The 17,996-nt window shown below is 37.7% G+C and overlaps 1 protein-coding gene and 1 long non-coding RNA gene across 5 annotated transcripts in view; one reads left to right on the forward strand and one right to left on the reverse strand.

Annotated features, from left to right (window-relative positions):
* Positions 1-17,996, forward strand: part of LOC140637869 (uncharacterized) — a 66,406-nt gene that overhangs the window by 43,190 nt on the left and 5,220 nt on the right. For both annotated transcript variants that reach the window (XR_012034946.1, XR_012034947.1), the window contains exon 3: positions 4,514-4,675. This is a non-coding gene — a long non-coding RNA (uncharacterized lncRNA). The remainder of the gene's footprint in view (positions 1-4,513; positions 4,676-17,996) is intronic.
* Positions 1-17,996, reverse strand: part of DDAH1 (dimethylarginine dimethylaminohydrolase 1) — a 133,975-nt gene that overhangs the window by 38,952 nt on the left and 77,027 nt on the right. The gene's annotated exons all lie outside the window — the stretch shown is intronic.

A 17,996-nucleotide genomic window follows, 5' to 3' on the forward strand; every position in this document is an offset into this window, starting at 1 on the left:
GGAAAATTCTCTGAGCTTGCAAAGAGATCTTTAGAATGCAGCTACTGTACCTTTTGTCTCTCGCGCGATGCTATTGCTTGTATTGTAATTTAACATTTCAAAGATTACTAGGAATACAGCAATAACATGCATTTTGATCTGAAAAATGTATATGTAATGTTACTTGATTCTTAAGAGTTTAAAGAGAAATTTTATTTGATTCTTAGGTGTTTAAAGAGAACAGAAGTAGGGAGGCTAATAAATACCAGCTTCAGAAACATTGTATTTCTTTAAAAGTCCTGTGTCTTTCAAATTAAAGTCTTAGAGGATAAAATGCTTGTGGTTTCTTAAAAGTTAAAACAGCTGCACCAATATGAAAAAGCTGGCTTTTGCACAAGGCCCGTACTTTTCTTTTTCTCCTTAAATATTCAGTCACATCTCTATAAACAAAGTCATCAGGATAGGTCCATAACACAAACATTGATGATATCATGTTACTTTCAGAGTTAAGGGTATGGACAAGTTTAAAAATTTGTTAAATGTCAAGTAAATAGTTCTGAGAATTGTAGAACCATATGGCATCAAATCGGCAATGCTAACTCCAGGGAAATTTCTGGAGAAGAAACAAGAGAGGCTGAACCTGGGAGGATGTCCATGGAGAACCACAAACTCTTGGCATATTGGTTCCATGAAGCAGACAAACTCGGTTGCAAACAAGGCCCAGTATTGCCCTCACACACGGGCCCATTGCAAGTCAGTTATTCAGGCAGTTAGAACACTAAATATAACTATAGAAGTGGGAATTTTTACAGGAAAAGATCCAAACCATGAGCCTTCAAAGAAACTGCCCATTCTGCGGTTACATAGCCATGGTTAATGTTGACTTAATTAACTTTCAAGAGGAAAAAAAAAAAAGGCCAAACAACACACCCACCTTTTACTGAGACACTAACCTTGCATAGTGGAACTCAGCATTACTCAGGGTGGAGAGAAACTGTCAGACAAACAGCATTAATTCTAAAGGTTGAGTTGAATAGGTCAAGTTAGCCCAAAAAATTCAAAATAAAAGGGTAAATTGGAGAAACCACCTTAATTCATTTAGAACCTAACGCCAATACTGTTTTCATGCTATAGAGATTTACAAGACCTTTCTTCCTCCCCTTTTCACTCTGCACTTTGTCTCAATCTTTTACTTTGTACTCCCATTTTTTTTTTTGCCCTCTCTTTGCTTCTCCCAGCTTTTGCTACTGATCCCTTCCCTGACCACAGCGGGTTCAAATCACTTCTGTGGCCTCTATCCATCCAACCCACACGTCTTTCTCAAGAGCTGGTACTAATTTTGAGGTCATTATCATTTCCTTTTTTTCTTCCTTCCCTCCCCATCTCCTTTTCCTTCCTTCTTCCCCACCCCTCCCCGGAGTACTATTGTCAAAAAATGTAGAGCTCCTGGAGTTACATACCCTGGGAATGTCTGCATAGTGTAGTGTTACCATCAGGGGCCTGGGATTCAAATCTCAGCTTGGCTACTTATTAGCCAGTAACAGCTGCTTAAACTTTCTGGACCTCAGTTTTCCTATCTTTAAAGTGGGCGGTTGGTTATAATAGTAGCAACTTCCTAGGCTCCTCTTGATGATGAAATACATGTGGAGCCCTTAGCACATTGTTATTGCTCAATACATATTAGTTAGGACTTCTATCATTTTGATGAATAACAGCTTACATGGACCCAATGACAAACACTCGTACTATGAAACTGACCCACAAAAGAAAGCTGTTGCTTTTTCTTACATTTGGACAAATTTCTTATGTTTTACCCCCACGACGGATCCCATCTGCTTTCAAGTGAATTAAAGTTACAATCTTTTCCGCAAAGCCAATGTAAAGTGAAGACACATTTAAATTAAAATCATGCCAGTTTGACTTCCTTCCAGTTCCTGGAATCTGTCAGGCTATGTGGTAGATTTCTTGTATAATCTCTGCTTTAAAATAGCCCCCTGCACGTATGACACAAGGTGGGAAGTGGGCCTATCTGGTAAGATGTCCCGCAGGACTCAAAGGGGCGTCAGCCAAGATGATACGGAATGATTACAGTTCCTAAATATATAATTCATTCTGAAGAATTCCCTCCCTTTTCTTAACATTTTCCGTTCTACTCTCTTCTTAACCCTCATTTTCTGTTCTACTCTCTTCTTAACAGCCCTCATTTCTGTTACCTCATTTGTTCTTCACGTTTACATCATCACCCCGTTTTATGTCACACCTTTTGGGTTCTCACTGTGAATGGAAAGAATTGGGGATATGAGTACAGGCTTTACCACTATCAGGTATGTTACTTGGGACAAGTTATACTTTCTGAGCCTCGGTTTCCTAATCTACAAGTTGGATACTGTTTTCCCTCTAACAGGGATCACGTAACAAATAAACTAATATGTAGTGCCCGGCATGCTATACTCAAAACCAGTGGTTGCTGATGTTATTGTTTTGCTCTAAATTAACTCAGTCTTGGTTGGGATTCTGGCTACCATTCAAAAAGAAAAAAAAGACAAAAACATACCACTTGATCCCAACTCTTCTTTTCCTCTTGCAAAATATCCCCCAAACACAAAATGCTACAATAAATATAAAATCTTACACACTTTTATTAGGAAGTTATATTTATGGTAGCCTGCAACAGCACCGTAATTGGTTCAATATTCTTTATTTAGATGCAAATATTTTTCAGTTGGCCCTGTCCAAAGTTGCCTTTGCTGCCTATTTTCAACAACAACCACTCTGAATGTTTTACATCTTCACTTTGGATGTCGTGAAGGTGCTCACAAGGCCTGATGAACAGTTTTGTGCTGCAGTTCCATTATGTCTGCATCAACCTGCTTGCCAAGCTGCTTTCCTTTAGCTGCTTCAGCTCAGTGGGGTGCCAGATGTTGTGATTACAAATGAGGACCTTGGCATTGGCTTGTCTGTAGCCTATATGCCTCTGTCCCCCACAGATCTGCCATGTGTTGGGAGTTGTGCTATCAACACTATTGCCACTAGGTTTTCAATGCCCATTTCAATGTTCCAAGTTCCTTTATTACTCATATTATATGAGCTTTAAAATTATACTGTCATCCTATTCATATTCTTATCTAGCTCTTAAAAGGTGAACAGCAGCAACATAGCTTTGTTGGTAGTCAAATAGTTTCATTTTCTCAATTTGTTGCTGATTTTGTTTTGCCTTTTATTTTATTTTTTTAAGATTTTGTTTATTTATTTGAGAGAGAAAGAGAAACAGAGAGCACAAGAAGGGGAGAGGGAGAAGCAGGCTCCTTGACAAGCAGGGAGCCCGAAGCTGGGCTATATCCCAAGATCCTGGGATCATGACCTGAGCCGAAGGCAGACATTTAACAGACTGAGCCACCCAGGTGCCCCTTGTTTTGTCTTTTAATGTTAAGTATGACATGTAGATAATGCTTAGGAAGCCACTCAAGAAGCTGATGTGATGTCTCTATCATGTCAAGGCACAGCTGGCTGGAAACTTGGTGATACATCAAAGTTACACTGTGTTGTCTCTGGTCACACTCAAAAGGCCACATTTCATTTAGTGTGTTCTTTGTTAATCAGTACATCTTTGATCTATATATATATATATATATATATATATATATATATATATATATTATAAAGCAAAGTAATATGAATAGAATATATAAACCACATCAGGAATATTCACCAATGACAGCCTACATATTAATTACCACCCTTCAACTTTGGGATGCCTGAGGTTTGTTCAGTGGTTTATTCCTTAACTTTCCCACACGTGCTAATTAAATTACTAAATTACTAAAACTAACCAGACCTACCAAAAAAAATCAAGGAGAGGCTTAACATATTAAATGACTCAGTCTTAAAAATTCCTAAATAAGAACATATTGGAATCCTCTGCTATAATTCTAGGACAAAACTCTTAAAAGGAATTTAATTAGCAATGATAATAGCAAACACTTATGTAGTCTTCCTGTGTATCAGATACTCTCAAAAACTCATGTTTAACTAATATAACCCTCATAATCCAGTGAAGCAAGTATAAGCATTATTTCTGTTTTAGAGATGAGTAAGCAGGGGCACAGCAGGTGACTCACTCAAGGTTTTAAACCAGCAGAACTGAGATTTAAACTCAGAGAACTTTACTCTGCAGCTTGTATTCCTATACAAGATAATTTATATATCTCTTATATAGTCAAATGAAAATAAATATTAGAAAAGATTATAAGCATCTATAATACTCTTAAAAACAGATTATGTTCCTTTTATCTATTTGAACAAAAATGTGTACTCAGACATTCTAGAAGAATGGGGGTAAGAGGAAGAGGTTACAAACTGTGGCAATGTGAACTTATGTTTGGTTTCTAAAGGCCCCAAATTTTGTTTTCCTAAGCATGTACAAACTAATGAATTTTGGGAGCCACTACTGTATCCTTTCAATTTCTAGATCAGATCATGAGGAGTTATTTGGAGAGAACTTTTTAGATTGTCAACAAATATGTTTTAATTACAGTATGATTACAAAAGCACATGGACATGAAGATACACTCCAAGCCATGTCACCATACACATTCCAAACCAATTCAATCAACTGGAAAAGATTCTGAGAATCTACCACATCGGCAAGCATGGAGGAAGAATTCTAAGAGGCCCAAGACTGCCACCACCACCTGATGTAAGTGTCGTGCACAAATCTCTCCCTTTGGGTGGTAAAAGAACATATAAATATGATATCACTCCTGTGATTAGGCATGTTTTATGGCACAGGTAAAGATATTCTACAGATGCAATTAAGTCTCTAGTCAGTTAATCTGAGTTAATCAAAAGAGAGATTATTTTGGGTGGAGCTGACCTAATCAAGTGAGCCCTTAAAAGGGAGTTTACAGGTCAGAGATGGAAGTCAGAGAAATGTTGTCCTACTCGTCTGGATAAAAAAGCAAACAGCCATGTTGGGAACTGCCTACTGAGGGATGCCTACAGAGCAGCCTCTAAGAACTAAGAGCAACTCCGAGTCAACAGCCAGCAAAAAACAGGGAGCTTAATCCTACAACCACAAGGAATTGAATATTCAACCTACAACCTGAGTGAGCTTGGAAAATCTAAGCTCCAGATGAAAAACAGAACCCAGCTGACAACTAGGCATGCCATGCTCAGACTTCCAATCTGCAAAATCTGTAAGATACTAAGTAGGTGTTCTTTTAAGTGCTATGTTTATGGTAAACTGTTACACAGCAATAGAAAACTAACACAGAAAGTCCCAAATTTGAACATATTTTATTTTAAACATTTATTTATAAAGGTCTTTGTTCAGAAGCAAAATGTTGAGCTAAATGCTTATTTCCAAGTTGTTTGTTCAGAATGTGGTGCAAAAGTTCTTAAGATATTCCTAAGAAATTCCCAAGAAAACAATGTTTTAAATTAAGAGTTTAAAGTCCCAGATCCAACAACTTCCTTAATCCATTATTTACTGAAATGTTGTGTAATTATATTTTAAAATATGGAAAACACATTGCAGTACTGTTTTTTTAAAGTTATAAATCTAATACATGTTCATAGAAATGAAAATGATAAAAGTAATACAAAAAATGTGCCTTGAGCCATCTCAGTCTTACTCTCAGATTCATTCATTCAGTAAATATCAAGTGTCTGTTCTGAGCTAGATACCATGATAGACAGTGATCAATGGTCATCAAAAAATAGACATGACCCCTGCTACAAAGTGCCCTTAGCATAACAGATATTTAAGATGCAACGGTCAACATTATGATAAGAGCTATGTGGGAAAATAACAATGTGTTTTGAGAAGTAAGAAGGCTACATGCTTCAGGGGTTCAAGGAAGGTTATTCTGAGGCAGTAACATTTAAATTAAGAAATGAAAATATTGGGGAGCCCAGGTGGCTCGGAGGTTTAGCGCCGCCTCAGCCCAGGGTGTGATCCTGGAGACCCGGGATCAAGTCCCCTGTCAGGCTCCCTGCTTGGAGCCTGCTTCTCCCTCTGCCTGTGTCTCTGTCTCTCTCTCTCTCTCTGTGCCTCTCATGAGTAAATAAATAAAATCTTTTAAAAAAAGAAATGAAAATACTAATAATGATTATCTATTCCTGCTGGTGGGTCATCTGGAAGTCTTCCTTAGAAATAAAACGGGTTTCTGGATGATTCTCAGATCATAAACAGTTCCCCTTAATATATGAAAAATTAATTACAGGCTTATTGTACTAGGAAAACAGTCAACAGAACTGGAAACTATTTGTTACATTACATCTTCAAAAGTTATCAGACAGAGTCAAGTAAATGTCATTAATCCTGTGATTATTCTGGGAACTCATGATATTCACGATGGCCAACATGTATGAAAGTTTTATAACTACCTCATTCATTTTTCTTTTATTGAGCTTTAATAATAACTGTTGCATGAATAAGATCTATAAAATATTTCCCACACACTATTAAATATCCATTGCATTTTTCCTCATTGATTTCTTTCTCCTTTTTTAAAGATTTTATTTATTTATTCATGAAAGACACAGAAAGAGAGGCAGAGACATAGGCAGAAGGAGAAGCAGGCTCCATGCAGGGAGCCCGATGTGGGACTCAGGGATCATGCCCTGAGCCAGAAGGCAGATGCTCAACCACTGAGCCACCCTGGCATCCCAATTTCCTGGATTTCTAAACTTATTAGTTTATCTCTAGTGATATGGATTTATAAATGTATTGGTTTATCTCTAGTGACAAGTTCTAAAAATTAACCAGGATATTAGCATCTTGGTTTCCATATTTGTAAAATGAGGGGGGTAGAGCTTAAAAATGAAGTCATTTCCAGCTCTAGATTTCAAAAAGTTGTAGTCTCAGAATGGTTTTTGGCATTCATAAATGCGACTGTAACTGTAATTCTATTTCCCTCCAAGAGAGTTTACTGAAAACATCCCAGATAGTTATTCATGAGTAAAGTATTCTGATGTTTAACCAAATTCAGTCAGAAGCAAGAAGCTAAAAAAAAAAAAAAAAAAAGAAAGAAAGAAAGAAAGAAGAAGCAAAAAGCTGAGTATATGGGTGTGGGGAAGAGATAGCAAACCCAAAAGTAGATTAAAAAATTTAAGATGAAAACCCTCAGAGACCAACAGAAGGATTCTGCTGCAGTGGGAAAAACCGTATCTAGAAAACAAGGTGTATAAATGTCAACTTAACACTAACTTATGATACTTTGTGGGTTTTTTGCATTTTTTGTTTAGTATTGCTAATTACTGGCCAACAGTGATAATAATTACACTATGTAAAGCACCAATAATTTTCTTTCTTTTTAAAAATTTATTTATTTATTTATTTGAGAGAGGGAGAGCACACAGGGAGAGTGAGAGGGAGAAGTAGACTCCTGCTGAGCAGAGAGCCCAATGCAGGGCTCAATCCCAGGAGCCTGAGATCATGACCTGAGCCAAAGGCAGATGCTTAACCGACTGAGCTGCCCAGGTGCCCCAATAATTTTCTTATGAGAAAACAGCTACCAGGCTCTGCTTAGGTGCTAACCTCTGCATACTTTATCATATTCATATGTAATATAGGAGACTTCATCAACTTTGGGTTCATCCCTACCCAGGTCCCAGGATAAATCACCATCTGAGAAAGGAGAATCTAACAGGCTCCAGGCCAATCCTCTTGAGATTTAGCATTAAGTCACTCTTTATGCTTTATTCCACTTTAGACCATATATCTAAATGCTACTTTGGTTCTTTTTCCTGGGAGTCCTGTTCTAGTAGCTTATTTTAATCTCTTCCTATGAGGAGGGACATTCTCTGTGTGCTCTCTAAAGATCTGAGCCTTGATTCTACTACTCTGCACTATAGATGAGCTTCCCAGATACACTTACTACAAGCAAGTGGTGCTTGTCACCTCTCTCTCTCTCCATCTCCTCAACATAGAACCAGTATTCCCAAGGGCTGAGGAATCTACCTCTTTACTACTCATAACTCTGGCCCTCTTTTACAATATTAATGCTATAGACTAATCATCATTAATAACATGTAAAATTTATTAAACTCTAAGTGCTAAGCATTGTGCTAAATGATTTTATATGCACCACCTCATTGTATAATGCCATATCCCTTCAGGTATCTCCTAGTCTGAATCAGTCATGCCAGTTCCATCCCTCTTGCCACGGATTGGCACAAATAATCTAATTTTGGCCACTGAAAGGAAGTTCATTGATTCCTGGAGGTATAGAAAGAAACATAATTCCACTTCTTTTGAATATTGGCCTGTCTGGATATGGTACCTGGAACTGGTACTGGTCTGAGAACACAACCATCATCAAGGATGACAGGGCAAAAAGATGGAAAGAACTGTGCTCTTGATGACATTGTTGAGCTGATGAATCAATCAACTCTAGAGTCCTGACATTCTTGACATGAGATTTTTCATGCCTTTACCAAGCTGAATTGAGTTTCTGTTAGTTACAGCTAAAAGCAACTCATTGACTTATATAACAAAACTGACAAGCAGTATCCAAAGAGTCCATAACAAGGACACCTGGGTGGCTGAGCGGTTGAGTGTCTGCCTTCAGCTCAGGGCGAGATCCCAGAGTCCCAGGATTGAGTCCTTCATCGAGCTCCCTGCATGGAGCCTGCTTCTCCCTCTGCCTGAGTCTCTGCCTCTCTCTCTCTCTGTGTACCTTATGAATAAAAAAATAAAATCTTTTTTAAAAAAAGAAAGTTCTGATGTTGAATCAACTATTAAATGGAGAGTTTTTCTTTCTCTAGAAATATACCATGAACTGCCATTCAACAAATTACACAATATGTAAGGTGTTATTTTAACTGATAATACCTGCTATCATGGCTGTAAGAATGCTGATCAAATGCTGTTTGACACTAATACCATCCTGCTTATAGAAAACAGCAGATTGCAAATAATAATTTGTAAATCCAAAAGGAAGTATTATACTGCTTCGATTCTGTAGATAAAGCACAACTGTTAAAGCTCCATATGTCAGAGTCAGAAGTTAATGTTCCAACACTCTCATCTCTGAACCAGTACTCAGATCTGGAGAACATGGGAATAGAAAGATTTGACATAAACACAGAAGGAAAACCAATGGAGCCAGAATACACAGGAGAGATTGAAAAAAGCTCTGAAGAAAACCGGGAAATATCCTTTTCATTATCTAGATAGTTCTAGATATTCAAAGGCCCCTCCAGGAAACAGGACAGCTGTATGCAAATGAATGAAACTGGACTACTTTCTAATACCACACACAAAAATAAACTCAAAATGGATTAAAGACCTAAACATGAGACCTGAAACCATAAAAATCCTAGAAGAGGGCACCTAGGTAGCTCAGTTGGTTAAGCATCTGCCTTTGGCTCAGGCCATGATCCCAGGGTCCTGGGATCAAGCACCGCACTGGGCTCTGCTTGGTGGGGAGCCTGCTTCTCCTTCTCCCTCTGCTCCTCCCCACTGCTTGTGCTCTCTGGCTCTATTTCTCTGTCAAATAAATAAAATCTTAAAAAAAAAAAAAAACCTAGAAGAATACATAGGCAGTAATTTCTTTGTCATTAGCCACAGTAGCATTTTTCTAGATATGTCTCCTAAGGCAAGGGAAACAAAAGCAAAAATAAACTATTGGGACTACACCAAAATAAAAAGATTTTGCACATCAAAGTAAACCATTAATAAAACAGACAACCTACTGAATGGAAAAAGACATTTGCAAATGATATATCTCAAAAAAGGGTTAATACCCAAAATATATAAATAACTTATACAACTCAACACCAAAAAAAGTACAAATAATTCGATTAAAAAATGGACAGAGGAAACTGGTGCAGCCACTCTGGAAAACAGTATGAAGTTTCCTCAAAGAGTTAAAAATAAAAGTACTCTTGATTCAGCAATCACACTACTATTATTTACCCAAAGAACACAAAAATACTAAATCAAAGGGATCCATGCAATATCTACAATATCTACAATAGCCAATTTATGGAATAGTCCAACTGTCCATCAATTAATGAATGAATAAAGAAGATGTGGTGTGTGTGTGTATAATAGAATATTACTCAGCCATAAAAAAGTATGAAATCTTGCCATTTGCAATGACATGATGGAGCTAGAGAATATAATGCTGGGATCCCTGGGTGGCGCAGCGGTTTAGCGCCTGCCTTTGGCCCAGGGCACGATCCTGGAGACCCAGGATCGAATCCCACATCGGGCTCCCGGTGCATGGAGCCTGCTTCTCCCTCTGCCTGTGTCTCTGCCTCTCTCTCTCTCTCTCTCTCTCTCTCTCTCTGTGACTATCATAAATAAATAAAAATTAAAAAAAAAAGAGAATATAATGCTAGGCAAAATTAGTAGAGAAAGACAAATACCATATAATTCCACTCATATGTGAAATTTAAGAAACAAAGGAAACAAATTTAAGAAACAAAACAAATGAATAAAGGAAAAAAGGGAGAGATAGACAGAGGAAGACCAAGAAACAGAGTTAACTATTGAGAACAAATTGATGGTATAGGTGATGGGGATTAAGGAGGGTACTTGTGAGGAGTGCTGGGTGATGTATTTCTAGGGCCTACAATAGTGCCAGGTGTGTTAAGGTGTTGAATCACTACATAGTTCACTTGAACCTAATATTACACTGTATGTTAACTAAGTGGAATTTAAGTAAAAACTTATAAAAAATTAAAATTTAATTTAAAATTTCAAAAAAAAGGGGGCAGAGGATTTGAATAAACATTTTTCCAAAGGAGACATCCAGATGGTTAACAGATGCATGAAAAGATGCTAAACTTCTCTCATCATCAGGGAAATGCAATCAAAACAACAGTGAGATATCACCTCACACCTGTCAGAATGGCTAAAATCCAGAAGACAAGAAGTAACGAGTTGGTGAGGATGTGGAGAAAAAGGAATCTTTTGCACTGTTGGTGGGGATGTAAATTGGTGCAGCCACTGTGGAAAACAGTATGGAGGTTCTTCAAAAGATTAAAAATAGAAATACCATATGGGGGATCCCTGGGTGGTGCAGCGGTTTGGCGCCTGCCTTTGGCCCAGGGCGCGATCCTGGAGACCCGGGATCGAATCCCACATCGGGCTCCTGGTGCATGGAGCCTGCTTCTCCCTCTGCCTATGTCTCTGCCTCTCTCTCTTTCTCTGTGACTATCATAAATAAATTAAAAAAAAAAAGAAAAGAAAAAAGAAATACCATATGGTCTAATAATTCCACTATTGGGTATTTACCCAGGGAAAATTAAAATTGTAACTCAAAAAGATATATAAACCCCTATATTTATTGCAGGATTATTTATAATAGCCAAGATATAGAAGCAGCCTAAGTGTCCATCAATAGATGAATGATAAGGAAAATGTGGTATGCGCGCGTTTGCGCATGCACACACACACACACACACACACACACAATGGAATATTATATGCCATGGAAAAGGATGAGATTGTGCCATCTGAGAAAACATGGATGGGCCCAGAGAGGATTATGCTAAATGACATAAGTCAGACTGAAAAAGACAAATACGTATGATTCCACTCACAAATGGAATCTAAAAATATGAAAAAAAAAAAAAAAGCAGAATCAGAACCATACATAATACAGAGAACTGATGGTTGCCAGAGGAGAGGGGGTGGGGAGTCAGGCAAAATGAGTGAAAGGAAGAGAGAGATACAAGCCTCCAGTTATGGAAGGAGTAAATCATGGGAATAAAAGGCAGAGCATAAGGAATATACTCAGTGATACTGTAACAGCGATGTAATGGGACAGATGGTAGTTATACTAGTGGTGAACACAGCAGAATGTATAAACTTGTCATATCACTAAGTTGTACACATGAAACAAATGCAACATTGTGTGTCAACTAAACTAAAACAAAAAACAGAAAACAAACTAAAAAAAACAAAAAACAGACAAAAAAAATCCAGAGGCCCTCCATAAAGCTGTCACAGCAAGACAGTTTCCCAGAAGAAGCCTGAAAGCAACATTTAGCTTTTTAAATGAAAAACAAGGCAGGAGCTCTGCTGGTCTTGTCACTCTCCTGACATATAATGTACTAATTCAAGTGGCCCTTTTCCTTGTTGACAGTAATGACACAATACATGTACTGAGTGTCTAACAGCCACTGACATTCTGTCTGCAGAGAACAAACAGAAATATTATTTACCACCAAATAACAAATAAAAATAAGTGTCAGCTGCTAAAAGATTTGCAAATCTAATATGTTAAAAACTAGGGAACTGACAAGATTCTAAAATTTTACAGTAATTTTCCCAAAAGTCAAGAAGCATGAAAATTTGGTGCACACACCATCCAAAATAAGCATCAGTCATGGAACTTGAAGTGCCTAAAATTTTCTGTAAATTCAGAGAAACTGTATGCTGCCATTTATAAAGGCAAACACATAAAGTATGACAAATATTTTGTATGTCCAATACACAATTAATACATTGTACACATTAAGCTGTGTTAGAAGCCTTCCAAGAGACCCCTGGGCCCATCCCAACTGCAGGCTCTGGCTGGATTAGATATGCCTTCTGTGTGCTCCCATGTTTCCCAGGGCATTCTACTAACAAAAGACTTGGCCACAACAGACTCTCCATATGTCTAACTGAATGAATAGCTGAAAAACTCTGCAAGTTACACATAATTTCTAGAAATGTTATAATAAACTTATGTCTCACTTATAAATATCCACTTCATCTAGCCAAGGCATAGTCACAAGGTGGGGGTGGGGGGGTTCCTTCTAGACAGCTCTTACAGCATTTCAATGGTAAGCAGATTTATCTTTATTTCTAAAAGACCTTCAAATGAGAAAACTATCTTTGGTGTATTTGTCACAATAATCACTAACTGCTGTCTTCTCTTTATCATCTTTAATAATTTTATTCATTTGTCTAGTCACTCAGTAAATATCTATTCAACATTCTTAACACACTTGGCACTATTGTAGGCCCTAGAAATATATCAGTGAAGAGAGAAGATCCTTGTATATATTCTTGTGGGGAAAAGGAGAGATAGAAGATGAATAATAAAAAGAAAAAATATTAGGTAGTAGGTACAATATAGAGAGTGAATTCAGGGAATGTGACATACAGGCATACCTCATTTTATGGTACTTTATTGTGCTTCACAACTATTCCATTTTTGTTTTTTTAAAATAAATTAAAGGCTTGTGGCAACGCTGCATTGAGCAAGACCATCAGTGCCATTTTACCAATAGCATGTGGTCATTTTGTGTTTCAGTATCACATTTTTGTAATTCCTACAATACTTCAAACTTTTTCATTTTTTGTTATGGTGATCTGTGATTAGTCGACCTTTAATGTCACTACTGTAATTGTTTTGGGAAGCCACAAACCACACCATATAAGATGGCAAACTTATTCGATAAACTTTGTGTGTTCTGACTGTTTCACTGACCAGCTTTTCCCCTTTTCCCCACCTCCCTCCCTCTCCAGAGGCCTCTGTGTCCCTGAGACACAACAATATTGAAATTAGACCAATTAACCACCTTACAAGGGCCTCAAGTGTTCAAGTGAAAGGCAGAGTCAAAATCAAAAGTCAAAAGTTAGAAATAAGCTTAGTGAAGAAGGCATGACAAAAGCCAAGTTAGGAGAAAGCTAGACCTCTTGTACCAGTCAAGTGATGAACACAAAAAAAAGTTCTTGAAGGAAATTAAAAGTGTTACTCCAGTGAACACACAAATGATAAGAAAGCAAAACAGTTGATATGCGGAAAGTTTTAGTGGTCTAGGTAGAAGACCAAACCAGTGATCACATTCCCTTAAGCCAAAGCCTAATACAGAGCAAGGTCCTAACTCTCTTCAATTCTATGAAGGCTGAGAGAGGTGAGGAAGCTGCTAAAGAAAAGTCTGAAGTAGCAGAGGTTGGTTCATGAAGTTTAAGGGAAGAAGCCTTCTCCAAAACATAGAAGTGCAAGGTGAAGCAGCGAGTGCTGATGGAGAAGCTGCAGCAAGCTATCCAGAAGATCTAGCTAAGATCATTACTGAAAGTGGCTACACCAAGCAACAGATTTTCAGTGTAGCCAAAACAGCCTTCTACTGGAAGAAGATGCTATCTAGGATTTTCTTAGCTAGAGAGGAGAAGTCAATGCCTGGCTTCAAAGCTTCAAATGACAACCTGACTCTGTTTTGTTTTTTAAAGATTTTATTTATTTATTCATGAGAGACACACAAAGAGAGGCAGAGACGGATATAGAAGGAGAAGCAGGCCTGATGCAGGACTCAATGCTGGACCCAGGATCACGCCCAGAGCCGAAGGCAGAAGGTCAACCACTGAGCCACCCAGGCATCCTCTGACTCTGCTGTTAGGGGCTAATGCAGGTGACAATTTTAAGTCGAAGCCAATGCTCATGTACCATTCTGAAAATTCTAGGGCTTTTAAGAATTATGCTAAATCTATTAATGCTCTATTAATGGAGCAATAAAGCCTAGATGATGGCACATCTGTTTAAAACAAGGTTTAAAAAAAAATAAAACAAGGTTTACTGAATATATTAAGCCCACTATTGAGACCTACAAAAAAAAAAGATTTCTTTAAAAACTATTGCTTGGGGTTTCCTGGGTGGCTCAGTCGGTTAAATGTCTGACTTCAGCTCACATCATGATCCTAGGGTCCTGGGATCGAGCCCTGTGTTGGGCTTCCTGCTCAGCAGGGGGTCTGCTTCTCTCTCTGTCTCTCTCTCTGTTTCTCTCTCTCTCTCTGTTTTTTTCACTCTCTTCCTTTCTCAAATTAGTAAATAAATAAAATCTTCAAAAAGTTATTGCTTATTGACAATACACCTGGTCACCCAAGAGCTCTAATGGAAGAGATGGACAATGAGATTGTTTACATGCCTGCTAACAAAACATCCATTCTGGAGCCCATGGATATATAACTAACTTCAATTTTTAAATCTTATTATTTAAGAAATACATTTTGTAAGGCTATAGCTGCCAAAGAGAGTGATCCCTCTGATGGATCTGGGCAAAGTATATTGAAAATCCCCTGAAAAAGATTCAATATTTTATTTTTTAAAAGATTTTATTTATTTATTCATGAGAGATACACACACACACACACACACAGAGAGAGAGAGAGAGAGAGAGAGAGAGGCAGAGACACAGGCAGAGGGAGAAGCAGGCTCCATGTAGGGAGCCCGATGTGGGACTCGATCCTGGGACTCCAGGATCATGCCCTGAGCCAAAGGCAGGCGCTCAACTGCTGAGCCACCCAGGGATCCCAAGGATTCACTATTTTAAATGCCATTAAGAACACTTGTGATTCATGGAAAGAGGTTAAAATATCAACATTAACAAGAGTTTGGAAGACAGTTCTCTCTCTCATGGATGACTTTGAGGGGCTCAAGACTTCGGTAAAGGAAGTAACAGCAGTTGCGGTAGAAACAGCAAGTGAACTAGAATTAGAAGTGGAGCCTAGAGATATAACTGCATGGCTGAAATTTCATAATAAAACTTGTATGGATGTGGAATTGCTTCTTATGAGTGAGCAAAGATAGTGGTTTCTTGAGATGGAATCAATTCCTGGTGTGAGTGCTCTGAAGATTGTTGAAATGACAACAAAGGATATACATAATTGTATTTTTACATAATTTATATTTTTACATCTAATTTTACATAAACTTAGTTGATAAAGCAGTGGCAGGGTTTGAAAGGACTGACTCCAATTTTGAACAAATTTCTGTCAATAAAAGGCTATCAAACAGTATCACATGTTACAGAGAAATTGTTGGCAAAAGGAAGAGTCAGTGGACATGGAAAACTTCAGTGTTGTCTTATTTTAAGAAATATCACAGCCATCTCAACCGTCAACAAACACCACCCTGATCGGTCAGTAGACATCGACAGTGAGGCAAGACCCTTCCCCCAGCAAAAAAGATTCACTGAAAGCTGAGATGGTGGTTAACATTATTTTCTTAGCCATAATGTAATTTTCAATTAAAATACACATATTTTTAGACATAATGCTATTGCATACTTACTAGACTACAGTATAACATAAGCATAATTTTTATATGTACTGAGAAACCAGAATATTCAGTTGGCTTACTTTATTGTGATGTGGAACTGAAAATGCCATATCTCTGACGTATGCTTATAAAATGAGTGGGCTCAACTGGGAGGTCAGGAATAGTCTTTCAGAACATGTGACATATGTATGAGTCTACTGAGAGAACCAACTCTGTTGCTATCAGGGAGAAGAATGTTCCAATGAGTGACAGTGCAAAAGTCTTAAGGTGGGAACAAGCTTAATATGTTCAGGGAACAGAAAGATAACCAATATGGGGCTAAATGAATAGGGCAAGTGTATGCGATGAATTTTCTCCCGTCAAAATTTATATATTGAAGTCCTAACCCCCAGTATTTTAGAATGTGATTAAATTAGGAGATAAGGCCTTTAAAGAGGTAATTAAGTTAAAGTGAGGCCTTTAGAGTGGGTCCTAATCCAATAGGACTGGTATCCTTATGAAAAGAGATTAGGACATACACAGGTACTAAGGGAAGATCACATAAAAACCTAAGGAGAAGATGGCCAAAGAGAGGCTTCAGGAAAAACAACCTAGCCCATACCTTGATCTCAGACTTCTAGGCTCCAAAATTATAAGAAAATAAATTTTTGTTGTTTAAGCCACCTGGTGTGTGGTACTAGAAAATGAATATAGCAGGGAACCCGATAAAGCTGGGGATGTAGGCAGAGGATCAATCATAAAAAACTTAGTAAACTACCATTAAATGGTTAAAATTTTAAGTGTTATCAGAAGCCACTGGATATTTGAAGGAGAGTGACATCATCTAATTTACAAAGATAATTCTGGCTGGCTGCTTTGTGGAAAATGGACTGGAAGGCAAGACTGGAAGCAGAGAATTTAGCTAAAAGGTATTTGCAGTCCAAGCAAAAGATAATGGTTGCTTGGACAAAGGTGATGATAGTGGAGACAAAAACAAAAACAAACAAAAAAAAACCTGGCATAATTTGGGATGTGTTTTGAGGGACAGCTGGCAGGGCTTGTTGGTGGATTAGATGTGAGAGTGAAGGAAGGAAAACAAGAATGACTTCGATTTTTGACTTGAGCAATGGGGTGGATGATAGCACTAATTTCTGATACAGAAAAGGAAGAGGAAAGGAACAAGTCTAGGGAGAAAATTCAAGAGTTCTGTTTTAGCCAAGCTGAGTTTAAAATGCCTTCTAGATATCCTCAATATGGAGAGATCAACACACTTGAAAATATTAACCTAGACTTCTGGGGTGTAGTCAGAACTGGAAGTAAGACATAAAAAGTATATAAAACCAGGGGAAATTAGAACTACCTCAAACTGTGTTCTGTAGGAAGTGATGTGAGATATCTGGCCTTGACAATTCTTCTTAACTACTGTATTCCAAGAAATAGACTCCTGGAGATATTTTTGAGTGATTGCTGTTGCACAGTACAGTGTCTGGTTGTAGCAATGGAAGGAATAACCCCCTTTGTCAGGAAAAGACTACTTAATGCACATATATTATGATTGCACAGATACCACCAGGATAGAAGGTCTGGAAATAAATAAATGGATTGTAATGAACTTTCTGAATGTAATCGATACGTTAAAGCTTCAAGAGCTACTTATTGTCAAATGGCTGTGTGTTTTCTTGTTAGATTCAGTTTTGCTATAAAATATGGCAGTAGTATAAGATTTCATTCTTTAAGAGGCTATAAATTTTGAAATTGTGATCACTTTGAACAGGAGACAGGGTGAAGTTCATTAAGCAAATAAAGTTAGCAAGGCTATAGGAAGAACAACTTTCAAACACAGTTTAGATCAATTAGTCCAAAATAATTCGTACCAAAGCACCACAGGACTAAATGGATGCTTGCTGTGCTAATTAAAACATTCTTACTCACTTATTCAAGTAGGTTTGCTAAAGATCTCAATTTAGAAACCCTTCATTAGTATATCCTAAATGACTGTTGTATGTGCTAAAAATGAATAAGGCTGCATATCTT

Source organism: Canis lupus, chromosome 8 (assembly GCF_048164855.1).
Source record: "Canis lupus baileyi chromosome 8, mCanLup2.hap1, whole genome shotgun sequence".
NCBI lineage: Eukaryota > Metazoa > Chordata > Mammalia > Carnivora > Canidae > Canis > Canis lupus.